This window comes from Microcaecilia unicolor, chromosome 7, assembly GCF_901765095.1.
Source record: "Microcaecilia unicolor chromosome 7, aMicUni1.1, whole genome shotgun sequence".
NCBI lineage: Eukaryota > Metazoa > Chordata > Amphibia > Gymnophiona > Siphonopidae > Microcaecilia > Microcaecilia unicolor.
In genome coordinates this window covers 109,854,471-109,869,953 of record NC_044037.1, presented here as the reverse complement: position 1 = coordinate 109,869,953, position 15,483 = coordinate 109,854,471, and the positions used below count along the sequence as shown (strand labels likewise).

At 48.5% G+C, this 15,483-nt stretch overlaps 1 protein-coding gene across 10 annotated transcripts in view; it reads right to left on the bottom strand.

Moving 5' to 3' along the window:
• The window catches only part of HSD3B7 (hydroxy-delta-5-steroid dehydrogenase, 3 beta- and steroid delta-isomerase 7), a 266,144-nt gene that overhangs the window by 179,234 nt on the left and 71,427 nt on the right, over positions 1-15,483 (bottom strand). For 2 of the 10 annotated variants that reach the window (XM_030210370.1, XM_030210371.1), the window contains exon 2: positions 14,268-14,373. The exons of the other annotated variants lie outside the window; for them this stretch is intronic. The gene's annotated coding sequence lies outside the window, so the exon portion shown is untranslated. The remainder of the gene's footprint in view (positions 1-14,267; positions 14,374-15,483) is intronic. 10 annotated transcript variants of the gene reach the window in all.

Below are 15,483 nucleotides of genomic sequence, written 5' to 3'. Positions count from 1 at the left end.
ACAGGCAGGGTTTCTGTTGCAGGAGGCATTGAACTGATGGACACTGTGACTGCAGGGGATATGAGTGCTCGGGGGATGAGGGGTGCAGGGGACCAAGGTTTGCTGGTTGAAGGGGTACAAGGCATGTTGGGGGGAGGGATAGGGAGGGAGGAGAGGGAGGCTGAGAAACGGGGAAGGCAAGAGGAGGAGGATATGGTGCATCAGGAGCGGGGGGGGTCCCCGCGCTGGAGAAGGGGGGGGACGGTGGGGGGGGGGGGGGTCCGTCCTTTGCGGCGGTGGTGTGTGGAGGAGGCGGGCGCAGGGGAACTACGTGGGTAGGGGGCGGGGGGGAGGCCAGGTTCCCAAAAGGAGGAATGTGGTACAATTGAGATGGGTGGGGGAGGGGAGATGCCAAGCAGGGATGCGGTCCTGAGATTGGTCCTGGGTCTAGGATTCCTCCCAGAGGACCTCTATGCCTGTATTCATCCGGTGAATATACCAGAATACGATATCAGCTTTCTAACCCAGCGAGGCATGGAGGTCTTCTGGGAGAGATACGAAGGGGTACGGGGGAGAGGGGACTGGAAGAACTTCCGGGCCGTACCAATCAGCAGACCAGACCTGGTGCAGGTAACCCTTCTGGTTCGAAATGAGTCTATCAGGGGCAGACCTGGCCTTCTGGCTACAACGGTACGCAGAATTGCGTACCCCCTTGTCCAAACTCCCGGACCCCAGTAGGGTGTGGGCGGGAGGTTGGGGTGCGCAGGTAAGGCTGAGGCATGCAGGGCATGTCACCCAGCACATTTCCTCTGCGGCGTTCATCGGCAGGGATCGGATTCTCTGCTTTTATAAGGGGCAGCCACGGCAGTGTCACAAGTGCGGGTCGTTTAGACATTTTAGTATGTCATGCCCGGTAGTGCAGTGTGGAAAGTGCAGGTCTAAGGAGCATCCCACGGAGTCCTGTCTGTCTATTCGGTGCAACTTGTGTGGGGGTCTGGGGCATGCATTTCGAGCCTGCCCTTGGGCCTCCCATAATGGGGGAGAGGAGGAGATAGATAGGGATGGTTCAGGGAGGGGGGAGGGGGGAGGGGAAGCAGGCCATGATCAGGTTCCCGGGGCGGGGGGGAATGGGTCCAGGGAAGGACCGGGACAGGCAGAGGGGGGGGGGGGCTTGGGGGAGGGTCGGAAGCGGCAGGAAGGGGAGGATGAGGGCTGGACGCGGGTGTCAAAGAAACAGCGGAGGAAAGGGGGGAGGGGGGTGGGAATGGGGATAGAAGTAGGGAATAGATTCAGGGGTTTGGAAGAGGAGGGAGGGGTTGAGGAACTGGCTGGTGAGGAGGTAGAGGATGGGGGTAGCCGGCAGGACAGGTTGGGAGGTAGGGGAAAAGGAGTGAGGGGAACAGCGGGTAAGAGGAAAGAGAAAAGGGGGGGGGGAGGGTTTTGAGGGACAGAGAGGGGGGTAGGGTAGGGGGGGAGGTGGGTGGATCGGGGAAGGCGACGGCTGATGCAGGGAGGGCGGGAGAGGAAACGAAGGTAAGAAAGGATGTAGTAATGCAGGCCCCTGAGGGGAGGGAGGAAGGGTCGGAGGCGGAATTGATGGGAAGGGTGGAAGAAGAGGAGGTAGTAGAGGTGGAAGAGGGGGGGAGAGGAGGGGGGCAGGTCAGTTGATGATCCCCAGGGAGGGAGGGAGGTGGGTGAAGACAAAAAGAAGATAGGGAGGAAGAAAGCAAGGGTGGGGGAAGGGATGTTTAAGCTAGGGGTCCGGGATTGGGCGGAGGAGGAAGAAGAGGGTGGAGGGGAAGGGACTGCGGATGATGGTGTGGAGAGAAGGGAAGGTGGCCAGGAAGGCGGGGGGTGTGATAGCGAGGACTGATGGTGGGACTGCTATTGGTGTTCGCCACACTTAATGTGGCTAGTGTCGCTTCCCAGAGGGCAAGAAGCTTGGCATTTGATGGCCTCTCTGCTGTGGAGGCGGACTGTTTCCTCCTCCAGGAGACCCGGTTGCAGACGCTGGAGGACATCCGGCGGGCAAAGATGGCCTGGAGATGGGGACCCTCTATCTGGGGTCTGGCCGGGGAGAGGTATGGGGGGATAGGCATCCTCTTTAAAACCAATAAAGTAGAGATTCAGAGGGTGGTGGAGCTGGGTATTGGTAGGTGTTTGGTGTTGGACGTAATATTGCGGGGGGTGGCCTTACGGGTGATTAATGTGTATGGACTGCAAAGCAAACAGGGAAGGTCTGCATTGTTCAACAAAATTAAGCCTTACCTATACACTTTAAGGCAATTGGTGTGGGGAGGAAACTTCAACACTATCTTACGGAAAGAGGATAGTGGGGGGCGGGCAACACAAGTACGTTATGATGGGGTTCAACTAGCGGGGATTATGAAAGGAGCAGGGCTGGTGGATGTACATATTGCACTTGGTGGTGGGAATCAGGGTTTCACCTTTTCACGGGGCACCTGTAGGAGCAGAATTGACCGGTTTATAGTTCGGGAAGGGGCATGTAGGCAGGCACCTAGGGTGGTGGAAGTAGATTTCTCCGACCACAGGATGGTGATGATAGAGTTGGGGGGAGGGGGGCGTGCAAGCTAGGGAAAGGGTTGTGGAGATTGAATCTCAAATGGTTGAAGGAGGGGGTGTTGCACCAGGAGTACCTGAAATTCCTAGCAGACCAGGTGTCCATTCAGGGTGTCTTCCCTTCCCTCAGGGACTGGTGGGAAGTACTGAAACACCGCACCAGAGGGTTTTTTCTCCGTCAGGCAAGGCGGCAGGGAAGGGAGGCCACCCGGTTGGGGATCGCCCTGAGAAAGCGACGGGATAATCTAATTTCCCGGGGGGGGGGGGGGGGGAGGAGGGAGGATATTGAGGTACTGCAGCAGGAGGTTGAAAGAGTACAGTACAACCGGTACTCTTCCCTCGTCTACGAGCGGGACTTCGGGAAGCTGCTTGGTCCGGACCCGTATGACTGCTGCAAGGAACGAAGGGAGAGGAGGGTGGTGGTGGGGTTTAGGGATGAGGGGGGGTGCTCCAAGAGTCCAGGGAAGGTATTTTGCGGGTGGTGGGGACACATTTTGGGCGGGTTTTCTCGGACCTACAGTTGGGGACAGAGGCCATGGGAAGATATATTGAGGGGACCCCGGGGGTGGGTAACTGGGGGCCCCATCTTCAGGTCTTAACGCAGCCGTGGACGCTGGGTGAGGTGGAGGAGGCCATTGGGGCCTTGCGGCGCAGAACAGCGCCGGGGCCGGATGGACTTCCGGCGGAGTTTTACCAACGGTTCAGGGACCAGCTGGCGCCGCTCTTGCTGGAACTCTGGGAGGAGGCGCGAACAGGGGGATCCTTGCCGGAGTCTATGGGAGGATCAGCATTGGTCCTCCTTAGCAAAGGCAAGGATCCTCAAGACGTGGCGAACAATAGCACTATTGAACAGCGACCGGAAGATCTTCGCCCATATGCTTCATGCTCGCATGAGGAAGGTCTCCGGTGAAGTGCTGGCAGTCCCGTAGAGGTGTGGGGTCCCAGGAAGGGGGGTGCTGGAGGCAGTAGCCTGGGTGAGGGAGGGCTTGGAACATAGCCGGGTGGGAGATGGTAGGTTGGTCGTGGCCTTGGACCAGGACAAGGCTTTCGACCGAGTGCAGTGGGAGTTCTTGTGGAAGGTCCTGGATTACTATGGCTTCCCAGGGGAGTGGATCGCACAACTGCAACTGTTGTATGCTGGGGCGCGATTTTTTCCCCTGGTGAATGGATGGAGGGGGGCGGAGGTGGGGGTCACGGCAGGGGTATGGCAGTGGTGCCCATTGAGCCCCCTGCTGTACGCTTTCGCCATAGATCCCCTGGTGCGGAGGCTGGGAGGGGGGGGGAGGGAGGGCTCAGAGGGGTAGAGGTTGGCAAAGGGAACATATTGAGAGTCATCGCTTATGCAGACGATGTCACCGTTTGGGTGGCAGACCAGAGGGAGGGGAGGATGCTGCGGGAGGCCCTTGAAGAATATTCCAAGGCATCGGGGTCACGGGTAAACCTGGGTAAGTGTACTAGCTTGTGGGTGGGTCTAGAGGAACGTCGATTTAACCTAGGGGGCGGGTTTCCTGCAGGGATTGAAAGAATGCGGGTGTTGGGAGTGTATTTTGGGGGGGGGGGGGGGATTACAGGCGGGAGAGTTGGGAGCAAAAGATATCGGAGGCAAGGGAAAAGGTGGATCGTTGGAAGGGGTGGCGGATGTCCATGGCAGACAGGGTCCGGTTGTTGAAGACCCAGATAGTCCCCATGTTTCTCTTCTTGAGTTACATCTGCCTTTTGCCGGAATGCTGTTTCACTTCATTGTACAGCGTATTTTTTCAACTTTTGTGGGGCAACAGGATGAACCCGGTAAAACGCAATATTACTTACCGTTCGCGGGAGGAAAGGGGGGTGGGGATGGTAAACCCTGTCTTGCTATTCTCCTCCCTGTTCATCCAGTTTAACCTTGGGTGGGGGGGGGGGAGGGCTGGAGGCCCCAGGGTGGGCACAAAGTGTTGTGCAGTGGTGGGAGGGATTTTGGGGTCCTTGGTGGGGGGGTGGGAAGGTAGGGAGGGTGCGGAAGGGTTTCCCGGAGGGGGTAGGCTACTACAAATCCTTAGTAAAGCTGGTCCGGTTGTGGGACATTACATGGGAGGAAATAAGGGCGGGGCAGAGGGAGAGCTGGGTGGAGCAGGTTCGCTCCCAGCATTTCTCATCTCCCCTGACTCTTAGGGATGCTCCAGGACCCGTGCTGAGGCAGGGCCTGCGCTTTATTTCATCTAGACGACTCCCGAACAAGTACAGGGACATTGCCTGGCTGTCCCTTCACGGTAAATTATATGTTAGGGCAAATATGCACCGAAGCATGCAGGACCGAAACTGCCCGAGGGGGGAGTGTGCTGGTCAGCTGGAGACAATGGATCACTTCCTTATGGAGTGTCCATTCTCCAGAGCAGTTTGTGGAAGAGTGGCCGCCTTGTTGGCCATCCCCAGCTTCACGTCCTACACCTATGCAGACTGGGTGTACGGGAGGCAGCAGGGGACGGGGCGGCTGGAGCCAGGTACCGCCTTCCTCATATCAGTTATTATCAGGTACTGCCTGTGGGTGGCCCGATGCGGGGTGTCTATGCGCCAGGAGTGCAGGTCTGCTGAGCAGGTTTCCTGGGACGTTGTCCGAGCCGTCCAGGAATTGGCACGCTGGGAAACGGTGGAGGGGGGGGTACATAATTTTGGGGTTTGGTGGAAACATGTACGCTTGAAGTTGATATGAATGTATGGTGTGGGGGGGGACGGGTTTTGTCGGGTTTGTATTTTTTGTATAAAAGTGTAGTGGGGCTGGTTTTACAACGGCATGATGTAATGTCTTGAATATTGTTTTTTTCCATTTTATTTAATAAAGGAATTCTCCAAGCATCCGCCACCCTCTCCGTGAAAAAATACTTCCTGACATCTTTTTTGAGTCTGCCCCCCTTCAATCTCATTTCATGTCCTCTCGTTCTACCGCCTTCCCATCTCCGGAAAAGATTTTTTTGCGGATTAATACCTTTCAAGTATTTGAACGTCTGTATCATATCACCCTTGTTCCTCCAGGGTATACAGTGGGGGAAATAAGTATTTGATCCCTTGCTGATTTTGTAAGTTTGCCCACTGACAAAGACATGAGCAGCCCATAATTGAAGGGTAGGTTATTGGTAACAGTGAGAGATAGCACATCACAAATTAAATCCGGAAAATCACATTGTGGAAAGTATATGAATTTATTTGCATTCTGCAGAGGGAAATAAGTATTTAATCCCTCTGGCAAACAAGACCTAATACTTGGTGGCAAAACCCTTGTTGGCAAGCACAGCGGTCAGACGTCTTCTGTAGTTGATGATGAGGTTTGCACACATGTCAGGAGGAATTTTGGTCCACTCCTCTTTGCAGATCATCTCTAAATCATTAAGAGTTCTGGGCTGTCGCTTGGCAACTCGCAGCTTCAGCTCCCTCCATAAGTTTTCAATGGGATTAAGGTCTGGTGACTGGCTAGGCCACTCCATGACCCTAATGTGCTTCTTCCTGAGCCACTCCTTTGTTGCCTTGGCTGTATGTTTTGGGTCATTGTCGTGCTGGAAGACCCAGCCACGACCCATTTTTAAGGCCCTGGCGGAGGGAAGGAGGTTGTCACTCAGAATTGTACGGTACATGGCCCCATCCATTCTCCCATTGATGCGGTGAAGTAGTCCTGTGCCCTTAGCAGAGAAACACCCCCAAAACATAACATTTCCACCTCCATGCTTGACAGTGGGGACGGTGTTCTTTGGGTCATAGGCAGCATTTCTCTTCCTCCAAACACGGCGAGTTGAGTTCATGCCAAAGAGCTCAATTTTTGTCTCATCTGACCACAGCACCTTCTCCCAATCACTCTCGGCATCATCCAGGTGTTCACTGGCAAACTTCAGACGGGCCGTCACATGTGCCTTCCGGAGCAGGGGGACCTTGCGGGCACTGCAGGATTGCAATCCGTTATGTCGTAATGTGTTACCAATGGTTTTCGTGGTGACAGTGGTCCCAGCTGCCTTGAGATCATTGACAAGTTCCCCCCTTGTAGTTGTAGGCTGATTTCTAACCTTCCTCATGATCAAGGATACCCCACGAGGTGAGATTTTGCGTGGAGCCCCAGATCTTTGTCGATTGACAGTCATTTTGTACTTCTTCCATTTTCTTACTATGGCACCAACAGTTGTCTCCTTCTCGCCCAGCGTCTTACTGATGGTTTTGTAGCCCATTCCAGCCTTGTGCAGGTGTATGATCTTGTCCCTGACATCCTTAGACAGCTCCTTGCTCTTGGCCATTTTGTAGAGGTTAGAGTCTGACTGATTCACTGAGTCTGTGGACAGGTGTCTTTCATACAGGTGACCATTGCCGACAGCTGTCTGTCATGCAGGTAACGAGTTGATTTGGAGCATCTACCTGGTCTGTAGGGGCCAGATCTCTTACTGGTTGGTGGGGGATCAAATACTTATTTCCCTCTGCAGAATGCAAATAAATTCATATACTTTCCACAATGTGATTTTCCGGATTTAATTTGTGATGTGCTATCTCTCACTGTTACCAATAACCTACCCTTCAATTATGGGCTGCTCATGTCTTTGTCAGTGGGCAAACTTACAAAATCAGCAAGGGATCAAATACTTATTTCCCCCACTGTACATGTTCAGGTCAGCAAGTCTCTGCTCATACGTCTTGGAACGCAAATCCCATACCATTCTCGTAGCTTTTCTTTGCACCGCTTCCATTTTTTTAACATCCTTTGCAAGGTACGGCCTCCAAAACTGAACACAATACTCTAGGTGGGGCCTCAACACTTCCTTTCTTCTGCTGATCACACCTCTCTCTATACAGCCTAGCAACCTTCTCGCCTTGGCCACTGCCTTGTCACACTTTCGTCGCCTTCAGATCCTCAGATACTATCACCCCAAGATCCCTCTCCCCCTCAGTACCTATCAGACTCTCCCCGCCTAACACAAGTCTCTCGTGGGTTTCTACTCCCTAAATGCATCACTTTGCATTTCTTCGCATTGAATTTTAATTGCCAAACCTTAGACCGTTCTTCTAGCTTCCTCAGATCCCTTTTCATGCTTTCCACTCCCTCCCGGGTGTCCACTCTGTTGCAAATCTTAGTATCATCCGCAAATAGACAAACTTTACCTTCTAACCCTTTGGCAATGTCACTCACAAATATATTGAACAGAATCGGCCCCAGCACCGATCCCTGAGGCACTCCACTACTCACCTTTCCCACCTCCGAGCGAACTCCATTTACCACCACCCTCTGTCGTCTGTCAGTCAACCAGTTCCTAATCCAGTTCACCACTTCGGGACCTATCTTCAGCCCATCTAGTTTATTTAAGAGCCTCCTGTGGGGAACCGTGTCAAAAGCTTTGCTAAAATCTAAGTAGATTATGTCTATAGCACGTCGATGATTCAGTTCTCCAGTTATCCAATCAAAGAATTCAATGAGATTCGTTTGGCACGATTTCCCTCTGGTAAAACCATGTTGTCTCGGATCTTGCAACTTATTGGCTTCTAGGAAATTCACTATCCTTTCCTTCAGCAGGGCTTCCATTACTTTTCCAATAACCGAAGTGAGGCTTACCGGCCTGTAGTTTCCAGCTTCTTCCCTATCACCACTTTTGTGAAGAGAGACCACCTCCGCCGTTCTCCAGTCCCTCGGAACTGTTTGTACCTGGGGTAATGGAGGGTTAAGGTCACAAGGAGCTGCAGTGGGACTCGAACCCAGTTCCCCAGGTCCAAAACCCACTGCACTAACCATTAGGCCACTCCTCCACTCCCTGAAGATACACAGAGGAGACCTACAGGGATGTTGTAGAGAAGTCCCACCTCCAGTCTGGTAGCCCCTGTGCTACCTTGGAGGAGGGAGGTCTCCTGGAAGGACAGCATCACCCTGGTGAAGTAGGAAGTTTTCCTGTAGCCAGGACCTGCCCGCCAGAGGATGTACTATCCTCTCGCACCGAGGATATGTCTCCAAGTGCTGGCGGGAGGGAAATCTTAGGACAGCTGTTGTAGTTGGTGATTCGATCATTAGGCATATAGATAGCTGGGTGGCTGGTGGACGTGAGGATAGGATTTTAGATAGTGCTGGGGAGGAGCTGGCTGTCTTGGTACATGTGGGTACCAATGACATAGGAAATTGTGGGAGAGAGGTTCTGAAAGCCAAATTTAGGCTCTTAGGTAGAAAGCTCAAATCCAGATCCTCTAGGGTCCACGCGCTGGGCTCAAGAGACAGACAGAGCTCCAGAGTCTCAATGCAGGGATGAGACAATGGTACAGGGAGGAGGGTTTTAGATTTGTTAGGAATTGGGCAACACTCTGGGGAAGGGGGAGCCTATTCTAAAAGGATGGGCTCCACTTTAACCAGGGTGGCACCAGGCTGCTGGCATCGGCATTTAAAAAAGATAGGAGAGCAGCTTTTAAACTAGAAATGGAGGGAAGGCCGACAGTCGCTCAAAAGCGCATGGTTTGGGATAAGGTATCTTTCAAAGGTATCACCAAAACAGGGAAGATACGGTATCCTGATAGTGAGGTTGCAAAAGAGACCATAGTAGATCAGGTGTCCTTAAATAAAAATCAGACAAAAGATTGCAAATTAATACGGTCAAGTACTAAGCATGATGTAAATAGGAACAACAAACACAGTTTGAAATGTCTATATGCGAATGCCAGGAGCCTAAGAAATAAGATGGGAGAGTTAGAATATAATAGGCATCTCTGAGACCTGGTGGAATGAGGATAACCAGTGGGACACTGTCATACCGGGGTACAAATTACATCGTAGTGATAGGGTGGATCGAATTGGTGGAGGGGTAGCATTATATATTAATGAGAGCCTTGAATCAAATAGATTGAAAATTTTGCAGGAAACAAAACACTTCTTGGAATCACTGTGGATTGAAATTCCATGTGTAACAGGTAAAAGGATAATGATAGGAGTGTACTACCGTCCACCTGGCCAGGATGAACAGACGGATGCAGAAATGTTAAAGGAAATTAGGGACGCAAACAAACTGGGCAACACAATAATGGGTGATTTCAATTACCCCGATATTGACTGGGTAAATGTAAAATCGGGACACGCTAGGGAGGTAAAATTCCTTGATGAAAATCAAGGACAGCTTTATGGAGCAGCTGGTACAGGAGCTGACGAGAGAAGGAAAAATTCTAGACCTAGTCCTTAGTGAAGTGCATGATCTGGTGCGGGAGGTAATGGTGCTGGGGCCGCTTGATAACAGTGATCATAATATGATCGGATTTGATATTAGCTTTGAAGTATACATAGGAAATCAAATACGTTAGCGTTTAACTTTATAAAAGGAGATTATGATAAAATGAGAACGGTGCAAAAAAAAAAAAAAAAAAAAAAAAGAGGCGCAGCTGCGAGGGTCAAAAATGTACAGCAGACGTGGATGCTGTTCAAAAACACCATCCTAGAAGTCCAGGCCAAATATATTCCACGTATTAAAAAAGGAGGACGGAAGACCAAACGACAGCCGGCGTGGTTAAAAAGTGAGGTGAAGGAAGAAAATGGAAGAAGGAACCGACTGAAAATAATAAGAAACAGCATAAGGAATGTCAAGTCAAATGCAAAGCGCTGATGAGGAATACTAAGAAGGATTTCCAAACAAATATTGTGCTGGAGGCAAAAACACATAGTAAAATTTTTTTAAGGTATATTAAAAGCAGGAAGCCGGCAAACGAATCGGTTGGACCGCTAGATGACCAAAGGGGGGATCATGGAAGACAAAGACAAAGCCGTAACGGAGAGATTAAATGAATTCTTTGCTTCAGTCTTCACCAAGGAAGATTTGGGTGGGATATCGGTGCCGGAAATGGTATTCGAAACTGACGAGTAGGAGAAACTTAATGAATTCTCTGTAAACCTGGAGGATGTAATGAGGCAGTTCTACAAACTGAAGAGTAGCAAATCTCCTGGACCAAATGGTATTCATCCCAGAGTACTGACAGAACTGAACAATGAGCTTGCAGAGCTATTGTTAGAAATATGTCATTTATCCTTAAAATCAAGTGTGGTACCGGAAGATTGGAGGGTGGCTAATGTAACGCCGATTTTTAAAAAAGGTTCCAGAGGAGATCCGGGAAATTATAGACCGGTGAGTCTGACGTCGATGCCGGGCAAAATGGTAGAGACTAAATTAAGAACAAAATTACAGAGCATATTCAAAAGCATGGATTAATGACACAAAAGCAACATGGATTTAGTGAAGGGAAATCTTGCCTCACCAATCTACTACATTTCTTTGAAGGGGTGAACAAACATGTGGATAATGGTGAGCCGGTTGATATTGTGTATCTGGATTTTCAGAAGGCGTTTGATAAAGTACCTCATGAAAGACTCCAGAGGAAATTAGAGAGACATGGGATAGGAGGTAGTGTTCTATTGTGGATTAAAAACTGGTTAAAAGATAGAAAACAGAGAGTAGGGTTAAATGGTCAGTATTCTCAATGGAAAAGGGTAGTTAGTGGGGTTCCCCAGGGGTCTGTGCTCAGACCCATGCTTTTTAACGTATTTATAAATGACCTAGAGATGGGAGTAACTAGCGAGGTAATTACATTTGCTGATGACACAAAGTTATTCAAAATCGTTAATCGCGGGAGGATTCTGAAAAATTACAAGAGGACCTTACGAGACTGGGAGACTGGGCATCTAAATGGCAGATGACGTTTAATGTGAGCAGGTGCAAAGTGATGCATATGGGAAAGAGGAACCTGAATTATAGCTATGTCATGCAAGGTTCCACGTTAGGAGTCATGGACCAAGAAAGGAATCTAGGTGACGTCATTGATAATACGCTGAAACTTCTGCTCAGTGTGCTGCTGCGGCTAAGAAAGCAAATAGAATGTTAGGTATTATTAGGAAAGGAATGAAAAACAAAAATGAGAAGCTTATAATGCCTTTGTATCGCTCCATGGTGCGACCGCACCTCGAATACTGTGTTCAATTCTGGTCCCCGTATCTCAAAAAAGATATAGTGGAATTAGAAAAGGTGCAGAGAAGGGCGATGAAAATGATAAAGGGGATGGGACGACTTCCCTATGAGGAAAGGCTAAAGCGGCTAGGGCTCTTCAGCTTGGAGAAAAGGCGGCTGAGGGGAGATATGATACAGGTCTATAAAATAATGAGTGGAGTTGAACGGGTAGATGTGAAGCGTCTGTTTACGCTTTCCAAAAATACTAGGACTAGGGGGCATGTGATGAAGCTACAATGTAGTAAATTTAAAACGAATCGGAGAAAATGTTTCTTCACCCAACGTGTAATTAAACTCTGGAATTCGTTGCCAGAGAATGTGGTAGAGGTGGTTAGCTTAGCAGAGTTTTAAAAAGGTTTGGACGGCTTCCTAAAGGAAAACTCCATAGACCGTTATTAAATGGACTCGGGGGAAATAGACTATTTCTGGGATAAGCAGTATAAAATGTTTTGTACTTTTTTGGAATCTTGCCAAGTATTTATGACCTGGATTGGTCACTGTTGGAAACAGGATGCTGGGCTTGATGGACCTTTGGTCTTTCCCAGTATGGCAATACTTATGTACTTATCTAGGCCCACACCAGAAATACCCTGAACCAGAAACACACCCTGTGTCAAACACCCCCTAGTGCTTCTACCCCACCTATCTGCATCACAGCCAAGCAGCGGAAGCAAAAGACAGGTCACAATTTTGGAGGCCCCATCTCCCTTGCACCCACCCTGTGCAGCTGCACAACCTGCCCCACACTTCCCCCCACATCACTGTCTCCTCACTCCTCTGGCTGCCACCATCACTCCTTGCCTCTCCTCCCCCCCACCCCCACCTGCTTCCATTACTTCTTCCCCCAACACTCCCGCTGATCAAGGCTTACAGGGTGCTAGTCTGTTGCTCAAAGCCAGGAAAAGGTTGTACTGAGCACAAGACCACAGACTCCACCCCCCCCCCCTTCCTTTTCAAACCTGTGAGAGGAGGAGGGAATATGGCTGCTGCTGGGACTGTATGTCAGCTCACAGTCTCCTGCTCACTACAGCCTTTCTCCTGGCTCTGCAATGTCCTGCACACTTTATATTTCAGGAGTATTCCGTGAAATTGCTGAGGGTTGCCAGCTTAACTGTCAGTTGGTAGGTGGCAGGGGCTGAGTGATAGTGATCTGGGTCCTTGGGCAATAAGGGTCTTCTTGGGCCCCTAACCACCTATCAAAACTAATTAAACTTGATGGACGCTAGGGGAGAGTGGGCCCCCTACTGTTATGGTCAGTCCATCCCCGATAAATGGGTTCCTGGATTACTTATATAGTCATAGTTAACAGATTGTGTACTGGACCATCTAAAGTGAAAGACTAGACCTACCTGGGAACTGGCAAATCTCCACAATAAGGCTCAGACTGAAAGGTTTACTTTGCAAATAGCTGCCAGTATCTTATGATTCTGGTGGGAATAATATTTTTTTAATCCAAAATATTTAGATTGAAACTGTAATGGAAGTTTCACAAGGTCTTTTTCTTTACAGGATCAAATCCCATCCACAAGTTCATAGTTTCATAGTGAATGGAAAAGTATACATATTCATCACGCAATGGTTCTGACAGCACTGCTTTCTTACAGACATAAACAGATCATTCCTCAAAGTCAATGGAGCTAATTTTAAGCCAGGCTGTTGTTGTATCATACCACTGTGTGTTACTCAGACAGATCACCAAAAATTGTTCCAAGAAAGGAAAATTACTTCTAGAGGCTGTGCTGCACTCTCTTCCTGGAGAAGCTGAAAAGCCCTATTCAGAGTTCCACACATTTTGAAGCTCACTGAGGTGTTACTCCCTTCATTATCCTCCTGAAGACTGTGTACATCTCTCTGGAGAACACCCACAACACACGTGAAGGATCTACCAAGTTGTTTCACCAGGGGTTAAAAATACAAAAATGTTATTAGACAACGACCAAGAACATATGGGAGCACCCAGTCACATCATCGTGCCATGGGGCTACACCAGCATGGTGTTCCAACGATTGCAGTAGCTCTCACAGGATAGGGTTATTGTGACATCACAGACTTACTTTATCTAATTGTTGCATAGTGGTTGTAATACCATAATATGACAAAGCAAGATACAAACACACGCTAGTTATGTCTCTCCATATGACTCATACCATGACAGTAGCTTAAACCATTACCTCAATTATGCTGCAACATTCAAAACTATCTACTGATACAAATTTTAAAAGATAAACCATTAGACAACAGAATTACTTTTGTCTTGCAACTGATTGCAAAGGCAGGGATCTGAGGCCCAAGGGTGAATTTGGTTAATCTTCTCTCATCTAAACTTTTAAGGTCAGTGCTTATCACTCTCTAAAACAATAGCTCTTTGTTCTGCTACTAACCTGCAAACTGTAGCCTTACTGTTACAACGAAACTGATACAGTGTCGACTCAATGTTATAGTTAGGCTCCTTATTACCCTATAAACACGATGTTTGAGGTTCTCTGTTTAACTATTACATAGTAGATGCGTCGCTAGAGTAGGCTACCAGTTATCCTGTAAACATGAAGATATGCTGTTCTCTATTTAACTAGTTATCAAAGTAAGTCCTTCCTTACTCTGTAAACCTGTTGATTACAGCTCCTCATTACAATACAAACCACGTTTCACAGGTCCTGTTATTCTAAAAGCCACATAGAACCAAACTTGATTTGGATAATGAGGGATATAAGACTAAATAAATGGAAATCACCTAGAACGAACCTTTTCTGGAACACAGAGGATTGACCTGAATCCTTCTTAACAAGGCTCTTCTTAAATTTGGTCTCTATCAATCAACATTCTTCTCAGCAGGCCTCCACCAGTCAAACTATAAAACACAGTTTAAAAACTGGTTCTAACACATTCATAGAAACACTGGTAGAAAATACATTGGTACTGCAGCTCAGAGAGTTTACCCATAATTAGCACTGGAACAGAATAAAATTATAGTTCTATCATACGTTAATACTCACTTTGAAGTCTGGTAAGAAGTGCAGAAGAAGGGAGGGGGGGTCTCAGATTAAAACAACATTAAACAGGGTCAAAGTCTGACAAACAAATGCACTAAGGGAAAATTCTATAAATGGAGCTCAAATGTCAGTGCCGGAAAAGTCAGCGCTAAGCACTATTCTATATAACAGTGTTCCAAGAGGAGCGCTCTTTATAGAACAGCATTTAGAGCCGATTCTTACACCTAAAGTCGGCATCTTGCCCAGAAATGTTTGTCAGCGGATTTTCAGTTTGAAGCTTACTACAGATTTTTATCCCAAGCCTGGCGTTTTGCATAGGCCCATCTTGTCAACATCTGATCTGATATTATTGACCCCCAAGGAAGGCTTTGTGCCGAAACATGGCCAATCTTGGGTCAGGATTAATTACGCCTGTGGCAGGTCAAGACTGTACATCTATTTGAACCATTGAAGGATAAAGAGTTTCTTTTAGACACTCAGACTTCATTTTTTTGTCTAATTCATCTTGGAACATTTCACTTCTTCCCTTCTCATATCCCTAAAGTTGAGCGCCATAACAACCAACTCATATACCTTATATTACACAGGTCAGTAGGATTGGAGAGTCATAATAGGATCTGTCAGATTAACGTATTCGCCTCCATTTTGGCTGAATGATTCAATGAGCCAAGCATACGTTTAGAGGCGGTACCACAATCCTCATTGAATCATTCAGCCAAAATGGAGGCGGATACATTAATCTGACAGATCATGACTCTCCGATCCTACTGACCTGTGTAATATAAGGTATATAAGTGTTGAGAAGCTGAGCATATTGAGAACTAATTGATAGTGAGCGCCCTTCAATTCTTAAAACTTGTGTGGAGTGCCTGGTTATGGCATTTCAGCGCGTAAATGGTGTTATTTGATAACAGTGTATGCAACTACTTGGAAACATCCGAGCCCCTCCCCTAGCCCCTATGAACTAG